This window comes from Dermacentor albipictus, chromosome 5 (assembly GCF_038994185.2).
Source record: "Dermacentor albipictus isolate Rhodes 1998 colony chromosome 5, USDA_Dalb.pri_finalv2, whole genome shotgun sequence".
NCBI lineage: Eukaryota > Metazoa > Arthropoda > Arachnida > Ixodida > Ixodidae > Dermacentor > Dermacentor albipictus.
This window is the reverse complement of record NC_091825.1, coordinates 142,002,710-142,027,483: the sequence shown is the minus strand read 5'-3', so window position 1 is coordinate 142,027,483 and position 24,774 is coordinate 142,002,710. Positions and strand designations below refer to the sequence as shown.

Sequence of the window (24,774 nt, the reverse complement as noted above, 5' to 3'; positions counted from 1 at the left end):
AAGGAGCTCTACAAGCATGTTTTCCGCATGTGTGCCGCTTACGCTGTGTTCTTGCGCTACTGTCCCTTTCCGAATTAAAATTGCAAGTCCGCGATCAACGGGAATCGGCGAGGCATGCGCAGTGTAACCTGGAAGCTTTGGTACGGTACCTACTGTTTCTTGTATCATTATGATGTCGGGTTTGGGTTGCGCGTGTCGGATGTATTGTTGCAGCAGTGGTTGCTTCTTATTGAAGCCCCGAGTTTGGCTGCGACCTGCTAAAAAAGTTGGTTTGTTTGACTTCACCAATGCTCACCCTTCGTTATAGTTTACCAATTTATTCTCATGCAGTAGCCGGTGACACAATTTGCTTCGTTCCAACGTTTACAATTCGTATTGAACAAACAAACCAGCCCGTCGTCTCGCAAAGCGCAGCCGCCTTCTCCCAGTCGTTTGCGTCACCTGCCGCTGTAAATCGAGTCCTTCGCGCGAAAGCTCCGCGCCGCGAGTGCCTGCCATACGTGGTCGCAACAAGTCGCGGCTGGCGTGTCAGCCGCCGCGTACAGTGCAGTGATTTATAGGAGCGGGTGCGCCGAAGGGTGTTTCGCGCCGAAGGGACAGTTGACAGCGCCGCTTGCTAGTAAGTTTCACGCGGCGGTCCGCGTCGCACTGGTCGCGGAGCGATGTGTGTGTATCTCTCTCTCTCTCGGACGCGAGCGTCGCTCCTGTCCGAGCATACGTGCCTTCGCATCGCTCCACAGGAAAGACCCGAATGCCACGTTATTCGACAAGGACCAGTCCTCAGACACGGCTCGGCTCCTCTAGAACATCATCCGAACATTTTGGCCAACTTCTGCTGTGATCGGACCAACGTACTGTGAGTTTCTGTGCTTTTGTCACGGACCTGGCAGGGCGCTCAGCTAGCCCTAACGGCTAGGGGAGTAGGCCTGCCGTCAAGTACGCCAACGGCCCGCACTCCTTCAGCAGCAATGGCCCCGAAATTCGTCACCGACACTGATGGATGGACCACTCGAGTATCAAAACGTTCCCAAGGTACGCAGCACGTTGCAACGCTCATTTTGCGTCCGCCAACTGGCCTTTTCCTACCTCAGTGGAGCCCACGAACGCTTCACGACGCGCTAAGCGTCTCAGCAGCTCTGACTGCTGCAGAGGCTCGCGCCGCTACAGTAGACATCAAAAAAGAAAAGAACTTGGCTATAATAACCAGTGATGACCCCTCGGCGACAGAAAAGCTCCAGCGCATTAATGAAACCACTCTTAATGGCAAAACTTACCCTGTCCACATCTATATCGCTTCACCCCATAACTCGTGCAGAGGTGTGATTCACAACGTGGAAATGAACACCCCAACCGAAGAATTGATGCGTGAACTCCGAGCCCCAAATTATGAGATTATTGCGGCTCGTATGATGGGTAGAACAGCCACTGCAATCATAACTTTCAAGGGCTCACATGTACCTCGCCAGGTCATATTCGGCGGAGGTGTATACCGCTGCGTCCCTCACCGACCCAAGGCGCAATTTTGCACAACATGCTTTGCTATAGGACACCGATCAGACGTTTGTCGCGACAATGGAAAACAAAGGTGCAGAACATGTGGAAAGTCTGTCGGAGATCCTGTAGGGGATCATGACTGCAAACCAGGCTGCCCTAATTGTGGCAAGGACCACAAGGCAGACGACCCAACTTGTGAAGTGCGACGAGCCGCTGATAAAGCGGTCAGAGAAGCGGCCTACCTGAAGCGTTTGAAACAACGAAAGGACGACAAGCAAATGAAAACAGTCACCATCGCAAGCCGAAGCCCAAGCCCAAAACGCAACTCCGACAACACATCGAGAGACAGAAGTAGCTCCAGAAGCCGTCAACAGTCCAGGGGCCGCAGCCGCTCCAGAGGCAGGAGCCGATCCAAGGGCCGCAGCCGATCTAGGGGACGCGGCCATTCCAGGGGCCGGGACCACTTCGGGGACCAAAGCCAGTCCGGCAGCAGTGGCCAGTCCGGGAGCGGCGGCCAGTCCGGGGACTGCAACCGGTTCGGAGGTGGCAGCCAGTCTCCGGATCACAACCATTCCCGAGGTCAACAAGACGAGCAACCCGCAAACCAGCGAAACGTGAGTCAGTCACCCGGCACCTCCCCTTTCCCCCCCATTACCAATGCATCTCAAGTTCAAACACGAGCTCAAAAAGTAGCCAAAGATTATAAGAACGCTCTACTTCAAACCCGCAGACCTAATGAAATGTCAACACTATCGTCACAATCACTAGAGCCTACCGAAGGCATGGACATGCAAGCAGAGGCACACGCACCTGAAGTTACACCATTGGGTGATATAGAGCAACCCTTAGCTCAGGAAGCAGAACCAGCGTCATTGCAACCGGCAATGAAAAAGGCAAGATACCACACAACAGCCCTACAACACCTTGAAGCAGATTTTAAGCAACTAAGGGACGAAATGAAAGAAATGCAAACCAGTCTAGAGGCCAAGATAGCTCAACAGGTTGCTGCTCAAGTTGAGGAGGCGCTAAAAACATACACTCAACAAATAATGAGCCAAATGCGCTCCCTGTTCAACGAGCTCCTCAGGAGCCAGGCAGAGGCGATGGTCTCTACACAAGTGCGGGCTGCGATGGCCGCATTACCGCGCCAGGAAGAGCGCGAACGACCCAGAGCACGTCGATCTACCAGCGTAACACGACCCACTCCTTACCCTACAGCGGGCGCTCCGCAAAATCATCAGTAGAACAATGGCGACTAATCTGGTGGTGTGGCAGTGGAACTGTAGAGGGATTGCTCGAAAACGGGGCCTTCTCACGCAGTACATTGCCGCTCAAGATCGTCGACCCGACATTCTCCTACTCCAGGAAACTAACCAAACACCTCATCTTGCAGGCTATACGACGTATAGCCATAATTCTGCACTGGCCATTCTTATTCGTAAAGATATAGCGGCAAATGTTGTCCACAGCACGGAACAGAGCCTCACTGTACGTGTCTTTCCAACTAAAATTGTCAAGAGCAAGGCACAGCCCCACTTATTCATCACAAATGTTTATAGCCCGCCAAAACAGAAAGTAGACTTCTTCAAGGAGGTTGCGAATCTGCGGCCAACGAAGTATTTTGATCATCTAATAGCAGGCGACTTCAACGCGCCACACACTTCATGGGGATACACAAAAAACTCCTCCAAAGGATCCGCACTACTATACCATATGCAACAGGCCCAGCTAACTCTCCTTAACGAGACCGACTCCTCGACGCGGCACGGAAACTCCGTAGAAAGAGATACCACGCCTGATCTCGCCTTCATTAAAGGACGACTGTCAGCGCAATGGGTTAACACGCACGATACTTTAACGAGTGACCATACTGTCATACAGATGTTTCTGCAAATCAAAGGATTCCCAAAACGCCAGCGCAAGCATCGCCTGACGGATTGGAATGAGTTCAGAAAGACACCTGTAGGAGACTTCCAAAACATGCACTTGAAAGATTGGGTAGAGATGGTCAGGCAACGAATCCAGTCACACACGAAGGAAATAATAGAGAAGTGGGAGCAACCAAGCACGGACAGGCATCTTCTTCATCTCTGGGAGGCACGACATGCCCTCATTAAGAGATGGAAAAGAAATAAGCTCAATCGAAAACTACGCTCACGCATCAACACGCTCAACGAGCAGATCGTCCACTACACTGAACATCTCACTCGGGAGCAGTGGTACGATACGTGCAACAAGCTCAATGACACATTGAATATGAGCTCCACGTGGAATCTCATCCGATCACTCATTGACCCAACCCAGACAAAGACGGAAACGTCCCATAAGCTCCGAAAGCTGCTCGAAACATTTGAGCATACCGATGACCTATTCAACGAGCTTATAACAACACACATTGCGGATCCAGTGCAACCACAGTATGCCGACTACAAAAGTGCAGAGCCAGAAAATGAGGGTCTCACCGGCCCAATCACATTAGCGGAACTACAGCGTGCCTTAGCAGAAGCAAAGCCGAATAAAGCGCCAGGACCAGACCAAATTACGACAACACAGCTCCGCAACCTTACAGAAGCCGATCATGCATTCCTACTTCAGGAAATTAACAATGTGTGGGACACGGGCAGCTTGCCAGAAGAGTGGAAGACAGCCAGCATCATTTTCATTCCGAAGCCTGGCAAGCCCCAAGCCATAGCGAATCTGCGTCCAATATCGCTAACATCATGCGTCGGCAAGCTAATGGAGCGCATCGTGCTTAACAGACTTCTAATTCACCTTGAGCAATCACAACACCTACCCCATAATTTGATTGGATACAGACATCACTTATCTACTCAAGACGTTCTACTGCAGCTACACGAAGAAATCACGAAGGAAACAAGCAGCGCTCAACTTAAAGCTATTCTTGCCATAGACCTCAAGAAAGCTTTTGACTACGTTAACCACGATGCTATGCTGCAAGAGCTCGAAGCTACTGGCTGCGGAACCAAGCTTTATAACTATATTAGGGACTTCTTACGGAGTCGCACGTACACGCTACGAGTAGGCGACATCACCTCACAACAGTATCCCCATCCGCAGAGAGGTATCCCGCAGGGTTCCGTGATCTCTCCCACTCTCTTTAATCTTGCCATGTGCGTAGTCCATAGAGCGCTACGAGACATCCCCGACATCAAATATTCGATCTACGCAGATGATATCACCATCTGGATCAACACGGGTTCGCCAGGGCATATCCAAGAAACTCTCCAACAGGCTATGAACAGGGTGCATGAGGCTGCTCAAACTATTGGCCTTAGATGTGCGCCGGAAAAATCTGAATTGCTACTGGTCCATCACAAAAGATGGAGACCGCCCACCATACAAATTGTAAACGAAGGCGTGCCCATTTCCCAACCAAAATGTATTAAGGTACTCGGTCTCCACATCCAGAAAGATGGAGGTCCCGCTGCGACGGTGCATCACCTGCTCAGACAAGGAGAACAGGTGCTGCACATGATGCGTAGGGTCTCCAACCGAGCAAATGGAGTGAAAGAGGCGGATATGCTTCAACTAAGAAACGCACTAATTATGTCGCGCCTGCGCTATCACCTGCCCTATACCAATCTCCGCAAGCAAGATATCAATCGCCTTGATGCGCTCATCAGGAAGGCGACAAAGCTGGCCATCGGCATCCCGTTTAGTGCCAGCACTAAGCTCCTACTTGACATCGGTTGCCATAACACGGTGGCGGAACTAGTCAGCATTCATCGTCGTCGCCAAGAACTGCGTTTGCAGCGCACGTGTCACGGTACGCACATCCTCCACAGCATCGGCCATCATCCAGAAGCTGCGCCCCTTCTGAACACGCGCCCACTACCCCCGAAACAACGCGAACTTCTAACCATAGCTCCACTGCCACGCCACATGAATCCAGAACGAGGCAAGGAAAGGCGACGACAGCGAGTGGCCTACTTCAAGAGGTACACGGCAAGACACCCTGACGGCATATACTTGTATGCTGATGCTAGCGTTGGTGCACGGGGCTCCGCTATAGCAGTCGTGAATAACGACCTCCAAACTGTGCATACGGAGGTACTCTCGGAGACAGATCCGACCTTAGCGGAACTGACAGCCATCGCAACTGCGATCAAACACATGCCCCCTAGTAACTCAGCCTACCCAAGAATCATATTTACCGACTCCATGGCGGCTTGCAGGAAATTGTTGCACAATGATCTCCCTGCCCACACTTCGACATTTATTCAAGAGCACCTTCAGGGTCCTCTAGAAATCATCTGGATACCTGGTCATGACGGACTGCCGGGAAATGAAAGAGCTAATCAGCTCGCCTGCGAGACTTTGAACCAGGCACCCTGCATTCCGCGACCAACCCAGACGAAAAGGTGGGCTCCCCTGCTTCTGCGGCCATATCAAGAGGCAAGACGCAAGTTCCCCAAACTCAGCAAAGTGCTCACCCGTGAACAGGGTGTACTGATTCGTCAGGCGCAGACTGAAACACTCCCTACACCAGCGCGGATGCACCTCCTCCGCGGCCTCTTACCTGAAGATCCCCCACCCTGTCGATACTGTGGTGAACACCCGAACACATCCCATATCCTCTGGTCCTGTGGACCACCCCCACCTCCCCTTCCTGCCCCCACAAATCTTTCCCCTAAACCCCATGCCGGGTGGCTGACAGAAGCAGCCAGCGCTGACGACCAACGGTACCTTGCGGCGTTTATCAGTGCTGCACTGAAGAATGCCGCAAGCGAGGCTCTGGACTGAGGGCCTTTCCACGTTACCACCGAACATGAAAATAAAGTTTTTTCTCTCTCTCTCTCTCTCTCTCTCTCTCTCTCTCTCTCTCTCTATATATATATATATATATATATATATATATATATATATATATATATATATATATATATATATATATATATATATATAAACACACACACACACGCACACCCCGCTGCTGATTCGAGACAAACACGTCGCCACCTCCTGAGACGTCGTATATCGCGCGGGCCGACCAACCTGCGCGGTTGTTGACGTCGGCTTCGTTGGCTTGAAATTTACCTTCTTGTTTTTCCCCCCACGTCTTCTGGGCATCTACATTTCTTCCCTGCAATTTATCCCGTCCTGAACGCAGCGGTGGGCGCTCTACGTTTTACAGTCTGAAGGCGGTTCTTGACGCCCACGCTTTGCGCCGCACGAAGTGGCTACTTCCGGAAAGGTGAAGGGAAGAACGTATTCTTTACGAACAGCGTGATCGGCAGGTGGGTTTGTTCAAAACGACGTTGACGACGCCGATAAAAAACTGACTTTGAAAGTACGCAACAAATCACAAACGAGATGGAGAACAGAGTGAAAAAATATCGCAAGGCTGATTTCTCTTCCTCTGTCAAGTTACGTTGACACAACTTGCTCACACGTGATTGTCTGCAGAAACTTAGTATGAGTGAGAATCTATGCCAGCGATTCTTCACTGTAACGCTGGATAAAATTATTGCTACACTATAGAAAAAAATAGAAGAAAACAAAGGGAAATTGCAGAATCTCTCTTTTTTGTGTGTGTTTCCTTTGGGCTATGCTCACCCGACGGATCTGGTATAAACATTGTCTGTTGCATCTCCAGAACCTCTGGATATGTAATTCACTAATTACCTATTGTTCAAAAGAACTCAGTGAAAATATATATTTCCGTACGACCAAGTTACACGTACTGAAAACATACGCTGAACGCTGCAAAAGCTTGTAGTACGGACCATGACCACGAGGCGGTATGCTCACAGAGAAGTGGTTCTTGTGGGGAAGGAGGAAAGACTAGCACTATTTTCTGCAACCCATGCGGGAGCACGGCTCAGCGTTAGCAGGGTGGAGGAGATGGGATTAAAAGAGAGAGAGGGTAGGAGGGAGAAAGGTAGAGGGTCGTAGAGATGGAAGCGAAGTAGTGGCGGATCAGGAAGCCCGAGGTGGTGCTCACAAGATTTACCTTCGCATTAATTCCCTTACTACATCCAAATATTGCGGCCATGGCAGCACTAAAACTAAGCGAGCATGGTAAATGACGTAAGGCGCGCTAAACATACCCACAAACGCAGGTTCTTGATTGAGTCTTGTTTACTCAAACAATATGGGCATATAACTTTTGCTGAACGACAGTAACGATTAAATATTTTTATTTATTTCTACGTCAATGCAAGAAACAATCTAAAATAACCTCGTGTAGACTATTAGTTTGTGAAATAGATGCGGTGACCCATTACGCGTACAGCTGAAGTAATAGCTTAATTGCTAGCAGCATAACGAGGGAACTTCTAAAGAACACAAAACGAAGACATCTCAAGAACAGTTTCTTCCTTCAAGGTCACAAGAATAGACGGGAATCGATTGATTGATTGATTGATTGATTGATTGATTGATTGATTGATTGATTGATTGAGAGTGATTGTCAATACAGACAAAAAGGGAGCGAAAAAACATTAGTAGATGCAGAGATGAAATAGGTGTGTGGATAATCACTGTTTTGCGGGCACGTTAAATTTTAAGATTAAATTCTGGGGTATTTCGTGTCAAAAACCACAATCTGATTGTGTGCGACTCCGTAGTGGGCTACTGCGCATTAATTGTGCGAAAAATTAAATGCGAACAAGAAATCTGAAAGAAAAAAAAAGAAAAGAAAGCACAATGAAAGAAGGAGACAACGAAGGAACAAACAGTACGGAAACAAGCGCACGGAAACCGCTGCCGGGCAGAATCTCTCATGAGCCCTACCACCTGGAGGTGAGGGGGAAGGAAGGGAATGGGACCCCAGAGAAAAAGGGCGGTTTAGAACTCTGCTATCTGTCTCGACATTTCCTACGGCTGCCTTGCTTAGCCGGGCATTGTTTGTCGTTGTATAAACCGGTAACTTCGCGCCGGAAGTGAAGAGGCAGAAGTCGAGACGCAACGGTGGCGTTTCCAACCTGTGAAACCGAAGCGGCAACCGCACGGTTGCGTACATCCGTCGTACTTCCGGAAGACGGCACCGCGTCTTCTTTCGCGCAGCCTAATGGCCACGGTTGGAGTCGCGACTGAACGTTAACCATTATAAATGGTGCCAGTTGCACTTTATTTCCGCGAGGACATTGCATATTTAGGAGAGGTGTTTCGGCTTATCCACAAATTACTCCTCCGCACAAAGCTTTGTGCACAGTGAGTGGTGCGGGCGGGCAGGCTAACTGGCCGGCGCGAGATGGATGGCGCACAGTGGATGGTGGGTCCGGTTTCAAGTTCATTTTCGGCCATAATATCCGAGTCAGGCTCCATCCAGTACTGCCAGATTGCCACGCGCGATCTTCCCAAGTGAAGGAAGAATTACAACGATGTTTAAGGTTATTAGGAAACAATGGAGGTTAAAGGAATTACGACGCTTACATATCGTGGAAATTTGTAACAAAAGCACTTTGTCGTATTTCACTTCATTATTTATCGACCACAATAGCAATTAAGGAAGTCTTGACGTCTGTTCTAGAGGGTCTATTAGTACTATTACCCAATCCTCGCTTCCTTTGTCATATGCCCTAAATATATTATTAATTATAATAAAACTAGAGAAGGCTAATCGCTGGTTGCCTGCAAAGTTAAAAACAAACATCACGCTTCCTTTTCAGAGGACTTTCGTTAATAGCAAGAGCGTTGCTTTATAACAGGCTGCACAGATTAAAAATAGCGAAAGACCGTACTTGATATATGCGTGAACAAGGAGCCCTAATAACAAAGACGGTCGAAAAAAACAGAAATAAAGGCAGAAAGCAACAGCATACAGTTCATAGTACGACGAAACGACAAGCCAGCGCGTTCCTGCCGTCACTAACGAACCGAGTAGATCTGCGAGGTAAACAGAGGGCAGGAATTCCAGCTCCCAGTTTCGAATTTAGAAGCGGGAGCCTTTCTCGATTCTTTCGGCGTGCCCTTTCGTGATGCTCCACTGCCAAGTCCTTTCTTTTATCTCTCTCTCTCTCTCTCTCTCTCTACCCTTTCAGAGAACTACTCGTGCGCAGGTCGCGCCATTCGAGGAGGCCATGCTTTCTTACCGTTGGATTCGAGAAGAGGTGGGGAACTTCAGCTGATCGCAAACGCGATGCTCTGCTTATTTATTGCTCTTTGCTTTCTTTTTATTTTGGTCTTTATAATTGCCTATTTCCTCTGCCGCTTTGCTTTCTTAAGAAAGAAAAAAACAAGAGTAAATGAAGCGCTCTTAACAAGTAACAACATTCAGGCTAGCAACACTCTAAGGACGCCGCCAAACACCCAACCGCAACGAAAAGGTGCAGCAGTGCTGCAGCGGCAGTGACGGCAAAGAACAAAAAAAAAAAAACGGAGGTCCTGAAGCCTGACTCTGAAAGTGGAAAAGGAGGGATCGTTGTTTAGAGAGGCGGAAGGCGAAATCGTTTAATGCAATAAAACTGCAGCGGCGTGAGGTAGGACTTTTCTTCACGCACTTCCGGTCCGCTTCACCAGTGAGGCACCACAAGACGCGGAAGTCATTAGAAATTGGTGTTTGTCTAAACGGTTAGCCGAAGCGTGCTCAGCACGCCGAACTTCACTGCTGGTGGAGAGGCGTAAGCTGGTTCGTACTTGCGGGGGGGAGGGGGGGGGAGATGCGCCGTTTGTTCGTGCTCACAGGAGGCGGCGTTTAATAAAGACGCCACGCGCGACGTAGAGTGCCCACCTCCCCACTCCCTACCTTGTTTGCCTTACGAAGGAAAGCTCGATGGCAAGGGTAAAGGTAGGAATGGCGACGCTAAACGACGCTGACGTCTTACTACTTGCGTCAGAAGGAATGCCGTCAGTCGATCAAGCAAGTCTGAAAACAACAAACGACGAAACGCGAGGCATTGTAGAGTATGCGACATATGTGACAGCGGGCGGTAAGATAGTACCTGGGGCTTCATGTCGCCATGTTTGAGGTAGGGAGCTCAGACTTTTGTATAGAAATTATATAAAACAGTCGTTATTTCTCGTGGTAATTCTTTTGCGAGGGCTCTCTTGGCTTGCTCTTTATGAAGGTGCCACGTCACATTCCTTCAGCTATCGTGGTCAGTGCTTTGAAGTGCGTCTATGCCTATGCCGCTCATCAATCCGCCTGCCATTGAGCGCACGGATTACATGGATTGCAGAACAGTTTTTGAACTGGTATGGTATGATTCGACATCTCAAGTGGGAGTGCTATCTTGCCTTACACTTTATTAAGCTGCCACGCCACGCTAAGTCAGGTATCGCGTTCACTGCCTCACGCTTCGTTTGAGATTGCAAACTTTTTAATGCGCAAGCCTTCTTTAACGAATGCCCCAGTAAAAGCTGTCTGTTACGCGAATAGTGTCGTGCCTTGTATCTGCACAAAAGTGCATAATTTACAAAATTAAGAGGTTTGATCGGTCTAACAGTGTGAATGTAGATGAATGGTAGCTGTATTATCGATAAGGAGCAATTTAAGCTCCCCAAACGAAAATTGATCAGAAAGAAAAACCGTTCTCGCCAGGCCACCGTGAAAGGCTTGTTTCCCGCATTACGGTTGTATGTGCTGAGAAGCCTGCTGTGGGATGTGGGACTAGTGAAACGTGATAATAATTTCGTAATAATAATAAATAATTGGTGGTGCTATAAAAAAAAGGAAACAAATAAGGAAAAAGAGAAAATAAGATAAAGAGAAGGCAAGAAGCAACAGTGGTGCCACTGGCTGTGACGGCGTTCCGGCCCAGTTGACATGATCGCTTTGAAGTGACCATGCAGCTTCGTGGCAACTCATCTCCTCAGCGTTCAGTACACGGATTTCATTTCTTTGGTGCCGGAAAAGTAACGAGTAGACGTGCATAAGCTAGTAAAAGTAACTAAGCAAAAAACGAAGTAACAGTCGAACCAAATAATTCTTACGCATTATTACACAATTCTCGGAACTCTCGGAATTCACGATTCGGTAGCATTTTTAATGCGAAAGCATTGTGTGGCTCATGAGGCAAAAAACCAGGCGTTGGCGCCACCCCGCCATGGTCCGAAAAGGCTACGAACCTTCAAACTTTGGTGGGAATTGAACCCACGATGTTTGGTGCTAATTTCGGTGATGTTAATTAAGGTTCATTTAATTAAGGTAGATTTAATTAACGCACTCGAAACCACGACCTTTGGTGGGATTCAAGCTTTCAACCTTTCGTGTTAATCTGGGCAAAATTAATTAAGGCACAGTTAATTAAGGTAGAGTTAGGGCACTCGAACTCACGACCTTTAATGGGAGTTGAACCCACCACCTTGCGTTGTGCGCACGTTGTGATGAACCGTGTTGCTCACTGCGCGGTGCTTCTGCTGACGCGACCGCAATGCTTTCGCATTCGTCCACGTAGGGATAACTAAGTGCCCGTGAAATTTTTTTTTCAGTGCGTTTAGATAGGGGCAAATTCTTTCACCCGTAGATTAGAAACACGATTCATTCAAGCACAGCACACATCAGTCATTACGACGAATAAAATTCCTTCATACATGGACTTTCACGAGGTTCTTTTTTCTCCCGAAAACGAGAGGCGCACAAAATTTTTCTCATTGGTGACGTGATGAAGAAACAGTGCATCGCACTGGCTGCCGCGACTTTCTCGCCATTAATTGCCACGCCAGTTAGACTGGCGGCCTAATTAAGCTTCCGCCAGAGCAGAATCAAGCTATACCGGCCGCCCAAAAATTAATAGGCTCAATCAAAAAAATGAACTAATCTTCGCCCAGCACTTGAGACGACGCGTAGTCGCGATGAAAAAGCCGGAGACATCCTTCTTCTTCCACGGCGGCCGTCCGTAAAGATGATAGAAAAAGAAATATGACCCGAACCCTCCGCCCCCCCCCCCCCCTTTTTAAAAAAATAAGGGAACTTTCACGCAAACAAGAACGCACAGAGGGAAGAAAAGGCGCTTCCTCACCACTGATGCGCGAACGCGTGCGATTAAACTCGAGCAAAGCGCCTGCGGCCGCTTGGAGAGGCTTTCGCCTCCCATTTCCAAGAGATGCTGTAGCCGCTTCGGGTCCCCGGGTTATATGGAGCGACTGCAAAGAAAGAAAGACGAGGAGCCGTTGAGCGTGCAGAGATAAAAAGTTATTGGAAGGCGCCGCACGAGGGCTCGTCTTTAGCGACGATGAGAGGGCGCGTTTCCTCCTCCCCACAACGCGAGGGAGAAGAAGGCAGATAAGAATAGAGAAAGAAAAGGGGAGAAACGCAGGAAGGGACGCCGGACGAGCAGAATAGGGAAACAAAAACGGCGCGCACAGCCGAAGGGGTATATACTGCCGGGAGAAGGAACGTGCATAAGCTTATGGACCGCTCCCTCGCCTTTTCTTTTTTCCCCCTCTTAATTTTTCCGCGCTTTCTCCTAATGCCCGCGCGGTGGTTAGCACAAAGGATGAGAGGCTCGCTTTGTTTCCTAGCCAGAGTGTTCGGCTCTTCACATCTCTCGGAGCGAGCGGCGGCTGTGCTAAGCGCAAGCGCTGCCTTTGTGACTTTGGATGGGCGAACGGACTGGGCCCTCACGTACCTCCCTATCGTCCCCATTCTCACGTCCTCCCGAAATACTCCTCAAGTCTCCCCCCTTTTTGCCCTTTCCAATACGCCGCCGCCATTCCGCTGGTTGTTAATCTTGCTGGCTTGCTATACTAGCTCACGCAGCTGATTTCTTCTTGTGATTTTTTTCTTCTTCTACCATGAATGCCTCAACAATCCGTCTTGTGTTGCTTTTTTTCCCCTTTTTCTTGCTACATCGGTCTGTTTAAATACGGCTTTGTTACGGAGGCTTTCTATTATGCTGTAAATAATGAACGTTTTGCGCAAACAACCTCGTGCTTCGCGAGCTCAGAGAAAAGTTGGAAGAGGAGGATAATAAAGAAAAAAAAATTTGGAAGAGGAGGAGCGAAATAAGAGAAGCTGCTTGCAACGCCAGTTGCTCACCCGTCGCTTTCTTTTTCCTTTTCGCGTTTTTCCCCAAAGCTTACCGGCGCTAATTGCCAGCAGTTCCCGGCGCAGGACGCGATTTCAAGTAAAGTCAACTTTTATTTTTTTTTAGTCACGAAGCAAACAAAATATTTAAGTACACTCAATATTCATACGAATCAACAGAATCAATCCTTGTCAAGTACAGCAACAGAAATATATATATATATATATATATATATATATATATATATATATATATATATATATATATATATATATATATATATATATATATATATATAACTATATACATATTTAACTTACATACTTACTTACATATAAATATATAACTTACATACAAAATAACAATAGCATAGCATGGTATTTCTTACAATGAATAAAATGATGTATGTACAGGAACTATCCACGATAATATGAGCACCAGGTGGTCATAAGCGATCACAGGTATACCAGCAGTAGATACAAAGAAAGGTCGCACAAAGCAACGTCTTCCATCACAACAAAAACTTGAAAGAGGAAGTTAAATACACAAGCAAAAGTTGACACCTATCCGGCTCATATTCTTCTTGATCGTAAACGTGCTTTAAGCGCGTAATCTTTTAAGTGAACTGCGATCTTGAGGAAATTGTTCTTTCAGCATTTCGGTTTTGCATACGAGTTTTTCATAGGCCATGCAGGCATATCAGTAAAAACATATTACGGTACACCATCACACTGAACAACAAGATATCGGATACTGTGAGAGTCTGGGTCAGAAGATCTATGCAAATTTCTACGGAGAGCATCCCAGAATATAATGACATCTTTACAATCAATAAAACCGTGTTCAATAGTTTCAGTCGCGTCACAAAGGCGACAGTTAATTGACGAAGTGAAAGTATTCTTTTTCCAATGCCATATTCTAATGGCAAGGTTACAATGTGTAATTTGCAAAAAAAAAAGTTTTTGTCGAAGGGGGAATTGGCATTTTGAGCCCTCTTGCAAGTGAATCATGTCCTGGTAGTCTGATGTTTTAGACCGATAAAACGCCGGCGGGAACAACATCATTATTTAAAGTTTGTAAAACATTTTTCGTGACACAGTGAATAAGTAATCTTTAGAGAAACGAACAGTCAGAAAAGCAATAGAAAAATAAACCTCATGCATGAACTCCCACAGACGAGGTCTAAAAAGGAAATTTGAAGACACCGCCAATTCTGGCAGGACACGAACCAAGTTAAACTGCTCGTAGCACCGGATGAGATCTACCCCGAAAAGAGATAAAGCATGAGACTAACTGTAGCGCATGCAAATGCACCTACCCTAACCCTCCAGCACTCACTGGTCGAAAAATCTTGTCGCATCTCATAGGTTCAAAACTGGAAGACCGTATAAACGTGGAAAGATCCTGTGAAAATGTTTAATGTTAAGCCATGGAGTGAACAACCTGAAAGAAATAGAATACCTTGGTTGCCAAAAATGTGGCGCAGTCTTCCGCTCATCCAAATATTGAAAGACAGTGCAGGACAAAGGTATTTGTGTGGCGCTGGAGGGCTGGAACGCGCTCTCTCCAGTAGTGTGCACTTGTAGGCATACAGTGGAACGCCTAGATATTTAGGTAGCACGCAAGACCATTCAATGCCAACGTAACGTGATGGTGTAATGGCTCATGATCCAAACCATACCCTAAGCTCTTAGAACTATTCATTTGAGTGCTGGAGACAGTACCAAACTCTTCTATGATAAAGATAGTTTTACCGATGCTGGGCTTGTCTTCGCTGAAGAATGCGATATATCATCAGTGTATGCTAACAGCTTTAACTCATTAATAAGAATATTGAAAACACGAATGTTACTGCAGTTCAAGAAGCTCAGACAAAGTTGTTGTAAGTAAAAAAGGGCGAAGAGGTGTGGGAACATAGGACACCCCTGTTTCGCGGAATAACGGATGCGGACGAAATTAGAGGGGCTACGACTCACAATGAAGCGCGTTGTGCAGTGGCTATAACAAAGTCGAATGTCATTAAACACCGTGGTTACGACATTGGCGTGTTCTAAGAGAAAAAATAAGAATGAATGCCACACCAGATCAAATGCTTTTGCCGAGGTGAATCCGAATCACAGCATGTTGCTCATAAGAAGTGTAACGGTACTCAAGACCACGTCGTTCACCACCGCTGCTGCTCTTAGATAAAGAATAGGTACACGAGGAAATACGTGCATAAAACACAGCTACCAATTTACAAGCTTGCCGTAAGGCCTCGACTCTAACACCCACCTATATGATCTCCTTAACTGCAATGAGTTTGAACCGCGGTTTTCCATATACCTGTTATGCCTGCCCTTTCAACGCATATTGTGTGAATAACCAGTAAGAACTGTCCTTGACACCGCCCTAGTAATGTCAAGTTCAAATTACCAAAACGTGTAAGATAAAGAATAGATGTGATAAACCTTCACTACTAGTTCCGGCGAGAGCCATAAATTAGACATCTACGCAAACACAACAGAAAGTAATGGTAATGAAGTAATATGCAATTAGATTCATTAACGCTTTGCTATCAAGCAGATACTATACAGCCGATATTGTTAAGGAAGCATTGATTAAGCTATGCGTTCGTGCTGCTGGAGACGCATCTATGCACTTCTGCACTTAACAACAAACTTTGGGCTCATTACGGGCCGGAAGATTCAAAATAATAATTAAAAATACGATGGGTGGTCGACCACGAAACTCTTCGCCAACCCATTTGCAGTCCGCCTGGCTGTATCGATACTTGCACTGGTAGCCCATAAAATCGAACCGTTTTGCAAAACTGCTATATTTTTTTTGCCACAACAGCCCCAGAAGCAAGTAAGAAATGCTGAAAACAGCCTCTCCTGTCGCAATGTCACGCAGCAAGATCGTAAAACCGACCAGGGGGACCATAAAAACGCCACGCGGGATTTAAAACCTGAAATTAATGAAACAGAAGGAAATCTCTCTTTGCGAGGGAATGAAAGTACAACTCGCAAAGCGAAAAACTTACGACTGCCAGTTTTTTCAATAAACGGAGGTTGTTTCAATCCACACTACGGGGCGTCACTATACAGGGTGTCCTATCTAAATTTAGCCAGAGTTTAAAAATATGCCGATGCATTTTAAGACGACGCGACCAAGGGCATGTTGCCGACTACTGTATGTAGTAAGTCATACCATTTTCTTGTTTTGCTGAATTGCATCATTAGTCAACATTAATTCATCAACTTCCGAAGCAACGAAGTTAGTAAAAAAATTCCAATCGGAAAGTTGTAGAGTCGTTTGCGAAACGTCCGATTAAACAGTTTCTAACTTGCTATCAAGTTTTCTTCCGCTCACTGCATATGTCCGCGAAATAATAAAAACATGACATGCCTGCCTGCGCGACGTGATGCAATGCTCCCAAACGTACCACGCGCAAACCAACGTAGTATTTAGCCGGGTGTGCTGCCCCCTAAAAGGCAAAAAAAAAATTATGGGGTTTTACGTGCCAAAACCACTTTCTGATTATGAGGCATGCCGTAGTGGAGGACTCCGGGAATTTCGACCACCTGGGGTTCTTTAACGTGCACCTAAATCTAAGTACATGGGTGTTTTCGCATTTCGCCTCCGTCGAAATGCAGCCGCCGTAGCCGGGATTCGATCCCGCGACCTCGTGCTCAGCAGCCCAACACAAAAGGCAACAGCAGCAACCGTTTCGCAGCGCAAGCGATAACGGTTGCTGGTGTCAGTCGCACAGCAAACGCCTGCGCCGCTGCCCTGCAGGGCACTGGGCGAACGCAAGTTCGCCCAATAGTTTCGCACGCTAAAGCATATTGTAAGACAATACTGACTAGTCGAAGAACAGGTGGGAGTTCTGTCACATCTTAGCTATACAGATATACCTACATCTGTTATTAACGCACTTTTGTCTTTCTTGAGGGCGACTTGCTATGTGAACGTCTTTCAGTCGCTCAGGCCCTCTGCGTGCCTGCGCGAGCTCACCGCGGCTTTCCACCCCCCTTCCTTCCATCTCTCTATCTCAATTTTCTATTCCCTCTTTCTCGTTTCCCAGAGTAGGGTAGCCAACCAGGCGCATTTCTGGTTAACATCCCTGCCTTCTTTTTATTACCTCCTCCTCCTCCTCCTCCTCCTCCTCCTCCTCCTCCTTATTAACGCGAAAGCATTATGTGTCCCATGACCCATGAAGCGGAAAATCCGGCGTCCGGCCTTATCCGGGGGTACCAAAACCCTCGTGACCAAATGATGATGTCACGTTCCCGGCGACGGACCTCCTGCGGCTTGTACTGCGATATGTCACAGTGAACAGCCGCGGCGTCGGATAGACAGCATGCCCCCCCCCCGCCCCCCCCCCCAAAAAAAATCGACCTGGCCCACCCTTGAAATTAAATTAAGGTGGATTAAAGTAGATTAAGGTAGACTGATGTGGATTAAGGTGGAGTTTTAATTTAAGGTGATAACTTAGAGAAGTCATCATGCCTTCGCATTGAAATCACGTGATAATAATTAGGTGACTCAATTTTTTTTCCGTGTACATACTTGTAAATACGCGTTTTTATGCCGCAGTATTATATCTCTTTACTTTTTATCTTTCTCTTTATCAATGCTTTGTCATCGCATTAATCGTGCACCACCTGGCTATATTTCAAGAAGGATGCTATCTGTCCTGTTGGTCTTTTATTTATTTTTTATTTTTACGTGTAAGCCATCCTCCTATTTTCATGCCGTTTTCGGCAGTAAATCATTTTGTTCTTAGCCTGCGCTTTGCCCTGTGCCCTTTTTCCGTACCTTGTGCAGTTCAAAATTGTGCCAATCAACAAGATGTACCATTCAGCAGGAATGAACACGCTGACGCTACCATGCATACGTTCGGAGCTAATGAATGATTTCATGCTTCGATGCGTACTTATGCACGGAAAATGCATTGTTTGTATTTAAGCCGTATGGCCATTTATTGCAAGCCATCGCCTTACCGCTGCAATGTCTCCTGCAGTTTCACAAGAAAGTAACGCGCCTAAATAACTGCACTTGCATCTATAGGGAGTTCAGATTACACAATCGGAAAGCTATATATATCTGATAATATGGTTTCCTTACAGGAACGCTTCTTGAAATAAGAGGCTTCTCGCACCATATACGTTTTAGGATCTGTCCAAAGTCAGCGAAACTTCCAGTAGCAAATGCTGGAATCAACTAATGTGGGCGCGTGGTTGTTCTACTTCTTTATGTCGACTACAATACGATTCATTGACTGATTGATTGAGTTTACCATTCCAAATTAACGCTGGGAGTATGAGGCGTGCCATATAGTGGATGAATCCGGATTAATTTTGACCACCAGGTGTTCTTTAACCTGCAACCAAAGCGCGTTACCCCACAAGCGTCTTTCTATTTCACTCTAATCGAAATGCGGTCGCCGCTGGCGGGAATCGACCCTTTGACCTCGCACTCACTATTAGTACGCCACAACCACTGCGCGACCGAGCGGTGGGTGGCGACAACACGAGGCAGAAACGTATATCAGCGAACATTAGGATTCTAAAAATCCTGCATGAGATCTTGAAACTATAACAAAGGCTTAAAGAGTCACCGTAGGCAAAAGCTTTCCTTTTCTTTTTTTTTTCTCTGTACGAGCTGGTTAATTAGCGCCGTGCACGTGAGATACGGAACGCCTTGACAAGACACCCTCGGCGTAATGTCAAGTCGTCGGCTTCTATGCTTCTATGCGTCTCAGCCGGCGAGCTCGTTAGTCTTAGCTCACAGAAGGCACCCCTCGCGCGGAAGCGCTAACGCCATCCTCGAAGCAGTTTGTCGTGCCGGGAAATGTCTTAGTAACGAGCGCACCAGGAACACGGCGTCTGCCGAGGAGCGGCCGACCCACGAACGAATGTCCGTTCGCCTCGTGAGACAAGCAAACGACGCGAGACGAAATCACCCGCCGTAATAAACGCAAATTAAGTCGTCAAGAGCGCCATGATGAGTGATTTAGAGTAAACGCCAGCCGCACGCACGTACCCCGCCCGTCCGCACGCATGCTGGATCACACTCTGAACGCACCATATGCAAATATAGCAATGCAAGTATAGGTTTTTAAAGGGACTTCTCACGTACCGCCTTTCGTGTGGCCTTCCGCTGACCTAAATAGACAAAATTCCTGTGTATTTACCCCAGTTGAAATGAGCATGGCAGGCTCGTTATAGCACCTTTGAATTGTAATGTTGCGGTACGTTAGTTTTACGACATAGAAATGATAATGGCTTGCTGGCTGGAACAGCTCGCGCTTTTCATGGACACAGGATAAGTAAGTTGTCTACTGAGCCTGGGAATAAAACTTGGATGGAAGTGCGTTATAAGAGAAAAAGGGTAGGGCGTCATCCTTTCTGCACTTCATGAAACTCGGCCATTGTGGCGAGGTCATCACGTACTAAATAGACGTTACTTGTCTAGGTACTCAAATGAATGAACAGCACAAGATTAAGCTCCCCATTCTTGTGCTGCAGGAAGTAATATTTTGATAATATGCGGAGGTAAATTAAGAAGTTGGAGTTTGCAGTGGGAGCACATCTCCATTTTTCGAGACTTTGTAAATGGCTAAATTGAAACTTCCTAACTCAATGATCGAGCTTTTAGTTTATGATTTACGACTGTGGTTAATCCTTAATTTGTGCATCGCGTCCTTGGAATCGGCTGGGACCTTTCTTTTATCAGACCTGTACCATCTGATAAATTAGGTGCATGAGAGAGACAGAGAGAGAGAGAGAGAGAGAGAGAGAGAAAAGAAGGAAGCCCTTCAAATAATCTTTTAAAGGGGTCCGGAACCACCCCCCTCGGGCTTGGTGAAAAAACACAGTCCGCGGATGGCATGCGCTGCTGTGAACATCTCAGCCAAATTTTGCATTCATGTCGCTGCAAAATTTGGCTGAGATGTTCGCAGCCGCAAGCTGAGCGCAAGCTCGCAAGCTTATCGCGGAGTCACCTTTGTCTGAAACACTCTCTTTCCAACAGAAGCCCTCTCCGCACGCTTTTCGGGCTCATTTATTTCGTCATATAGCAGATTCCCATGCTACTGTTACCCCGTATGTTTATTGAAGTTATTTGGTAAACAGGCTGAAGTATACGAAATTCTGCGTTTCGAATTTCAATAGAAATTACGCACTTTCGGAAGTACGACTGTCGTACTATCGGCGACTATCGTCAGCTAACGCTCGGCAGGGCTCGCCCGCGCAGGAATGACACTGCTTATCGGCATCGCTGCTGTCGGGTCATGCTAACTTATATTAGTTTTTAAGACTAAACTATTCTCGAACCACGCGAAACTTAAGGTCAGACGAGAGTGCGCTCACTCCTTCCCGCTCCTGGCTAGGCACTTTGGCATACTTCGGTTCGTATTGAGTTATTGCATAAAATGCGCAGTCTGAGTGCTGGTACTATCCGTCGGTCAAGCTTGTGCAGGACAAAGCTGATCCGCACCACACAGCACGGCCAGACTGGAGCACATGAACGCGATCATGTACTCCAGCCCCATCATGCACACAGTCAGCCACTACAGTTGCCATAGTCAGCCATTAAGTTACCGCGGCCGCCATGGCTTGCCGCGACGAGCGTGTTCGCTGAGCGCGCTGAGGACAACGGCATGCTCTGATTGGTATCTGTTGGTGACGTCACTCAAGTCGCACACCTTCGAGCCTCGAGGTTGCACAGACTCGAAGCTTCCCTCGTTCGAATGTTGCGCCCACACCGTGGTAGTAACGATGTAGCAATTGTGACCTCGTGAATTTCACTGTATTTTGCGAAAACTCCACGGAAGTCACGCTTCTGCGTGTTTATTTGTGTTTGAAGACAATGCGATCCTCAATTTTCTCAAAAAGGAAATTATCACTACTCTAGCGAACGCTCTCAAAACCCGTGACGTCGCAGCGAGCTCTGGGGAATATATTCAGGCGACGTCGCCATCATATTATCGTAGTGCTGACATGGCAGAACTAGGAGTAACAAAAACACATCGGACATTTTGAACGGATAGCGTGGTTTCACCTCTGTGCCCTAGAACTGCATGGTGTGCAGGGGCCTATGACGTGCTGTTTGCAATACTTGTATGCGCATTGTACGTGTGCGTAGTTAACTGTGCACTGGCATCGTCATCCACACCACCTTTCTGCGTGGGCGCTTCACTGTATGACGCTTCCTTATCTCTCCTCCGTCCTTTTTCCACGTTATGAACCACGCGCTAAAACAAAAATGCATAGCAAGCCCAAGCACCAGCTTGCCCAAGAAGAGTTTATTTTGGAATACTCTCTCTCTCTTCTCCATTTACCTACGCAAAGCAGCAGCTCACCGACAACGCTCCTTTGGCCGACCTCCCTGCTTTTCTCGCATTAAAGGTGTTCTCTCTATCGTTCTCTCCTATAACGGTGACATTGACGAATGTGCAAGTCGAGAGAGAGAGAGAGAGAGAAAAGCAGGCCGGTCAAGAAACCGGTTCTCTAGCCTACGTTGGAGGAATGGGAAATGCGAATAGAAAGAAAGGAGAGATTCGAAATGCTCGATATATTGTTCTAACTGAGCATAAGACTTGTATTTACTGTTATTTTAACAGTTAGACATGAGGGGAACGCTAAGATCTAGTTCACCGCGATTCCCTCCACGGAGCCATCCACTGCAATTAATTTTTCTTTTTCTTTTTTTAGCGCTTTCAACGTATTTTAGGCAGCATGTGGAGGTGAAGTACTCAAGCGCGCCCACTCTAACAGAGCTGTCGGGATGGGGCGATCGAGTGGTGTCCGGCTGTCCGTCGCAAAGAGAGAGAGAGAGAGAGAGCGAAAAAAGAAAGAGAACGGTGCCGGCAGATGGATGAGACGCAGGAGTCGCCGTGTTTGGGGCCATACGTGTCGAACTCGTCAAACGTTCGCGTTTCTGTGGAGATGCGCGCGGACAGAGAATATACGCTGGCCTCACCTCGCCAATCTTTCGCGCCAGCATCTCCCCGCTAAGATTGGTGAAGCGCGAGATGAGAAAAAAAGAAAAGAAAAGAAGAATTAGAAAAAGGCAAGGAAAGTCAAGCGGCGTGTTGCTCTCTATCTGTCGCTGTCTCTATCGCCGAATGGGAAAGGGAAGAACGAAGAGAGGGAAACGCGAAAGTCGTTGAAAAGCTGCTGCGGATCTCGCGCTGTGGTGCAGGAAAAGGAAAAGGAGAAACGGGCGGAAGGGAGAAGAAGAAAGACGAGATGAAGGGACCCACGGGCCGCGCACTATGGGTAGCGCTCCTGCAACTCAATTTCGGTATCAAGCCGTGCGGAGCGGATCATATTACTCAGAAGCTCTTCTTTGGATCCCGCGACGACTATCAGGAAAGATGGTTCGTAGGGAGAAAAAGGAAGGGTCGAGCGGGGAACCGGCAGAACGGGAAGGGAAGGGAGAAAGGGGTTCGTGGCGTCGTACGCGGAGGTATAACCCGGGCTCGTTCGCGCAACAAAGAAATATGTATACGCCGCGGGAAGAAAAAAGGTCGCAGGTATATACTACGAGAAAAAAAAAAAAAAAAACGACGCGAGCGGTGAGGAGAATACGATGTGCAGGAGTCTGGCGGTAACATCGCACTTGTCGAGAAACCACGGAGAATTACCCCAAGATGGAAATATGGGTAACTTCGCGATGCCGCGAAGAGAGAAACGGAAGAAACGAAAGAGAAAGGGCAGAGGTCGTTTCAAGACGCGAGTTTAGAGAGCGTCGGTAGAAATGAATAATAAAAAAAAATGTCGGAAGCAGTGTTGCCCGTAACGACCATGCCATGGCCGACGGGTATCTATGAGAAAAAAAGAAAAATAATAACATAAAAAGTATTGAGGTGAAAAAAAAAACGGAAGGCGATTGAACAGTCACATCGGCTCATTCGAGCGCTCGCCTACATCCTGGCGCCAGGAAACTGAGCGGCTACGACATTACCTTTTTTTTACGAAATTTTAACAATGCAGGTTAATTAGAAAAAGGAAACAGCAGTAAATATATTAATGGTAAGGGAGAGGGAGAGAGTTGTTTAGGCTGTTCAAGAAAGAGATCAGCTTTTAGTGTTACTGGCGACAGCATTCGATATCGATCTATTTTCATGTTTTCTTTAACATAAGCAAGCTCTATTTGAAAGCGATCCTAGTTTGCAGCATGGCGTTGCACGGAGACACAGGCCAAACCAAGCGGCAACATTAGGAACAGAGCGCATTTCATCCGACGTCATACCTTCTCGATCAATGGTTACTTGCCTAGCGAGTGTGCGGCAAGCATGTAATAGAAGTAGTACTTCGAGAAGCAGTGTAATTTTTTGGTCTACATCGCATTTCTATAAGATAGACAGATAGAGAGAGCGATAGAGAGAGCGATAGAGAGATAGAGAGAGAGAGATAGATAGAGAGAGAGAGATAGAGATAGAGAGAGATAGAGAGAGAGAGATAGAGAGAGAAAAAAAGAGAGATAGAGAGATAGATAGAGAGATAGAGAGATATATAGAGAGATAGAGAGATAGATAGAGAGATATAGAGATAGATAGAGAGATAGAGAGATAGATAGAGAGATAGATAGAGAGATAGATAGAGAGATAGATAGATAGAGAGATAGAGAGAGACCGTGGCTGCGACCATATTTCGAGAGAGAAAGTATACGATAATGCTCATGTAGCAACTCCGGGCGTACGTAATTTAACCACCACTGGGGAAAGCTAATCCACTGGCCTCCATTATGGCACTTATCACAGTTCTATTGCTTCAGGGCGTTAAGCCCTACCATTCAAAGAACAGCAAACGAGAAGAAAAGAAGAGAAAACAAAGATAACAAAACGAAGACATGTAAACGAAACAAAACAACGGAAAACAAAGATTTCAAACTTCCTCTAACCAGAGCTGTGGCTGACGCTGTAAACATTGACAACGTATAGTGCAAATGGCCCCGCCACTTAGATAGCACAAGGCCCGTGCACTCTATTTTATGACGTCATGCTACTAGATCCGAAATATTCGTCACCAAGCCCGGCGTGACGAAAGCGGCAATGCCAAAATCACCGTGGCTTACTCGGGAGCATCCCCATTAGATTCTATGGAAGCGGGGCGAGGTAACGTCATGGATCGGAGTGCATGCACAGGCCTTATTCTACGTAGGTGGCCTTGGCGCTGGCACGCTGGCATACGTGAAGACAAGTTTCAAAAGGTGGAAACTCCTTATTGATTCGTAAAGATTATGGCTGCGGTAGTGACGGTGAGGCTGGGAGCCATCAGATAAAATTTCGCTGATTACAACCCAGCCGCAATGTTAGCTATGAAATGTTGGATGTCCAGAGGCTCTCGAAGGT

At 47.1% G+C, this 24,774-nt stretch overlaps 1 protein-coding gene across 8 annotated transcripts in view; it reads right to left on the bottom strand.

Annotated features, from left to right (window-relative positions):
* Positions 1–24,774, bottom strand: part of LOC135908347 (metabotropic glutamate receptor-like) — a 348,987-nt gene that overhangs the window by 105,169 nt on the left and 219,044 nt on the right. For 5 of the 8 annotated variants that reach the window (XM_070539030.1, XM_070539029.1, XM_070539031.1 and 2 more), the window contains one exon: positions 12,420–12,543. The exons of the other annotated variants lie outside the window; for them this stretch is intronic. The gene's annotated coding sequence lies outside the window, so the exon portion shown is untranslated. The remainder of the gene's footprint in view (positions 1–12,419; positions 12,544–24,774) is intronic. 8 annotated transcript variants of the gene reach the window in all.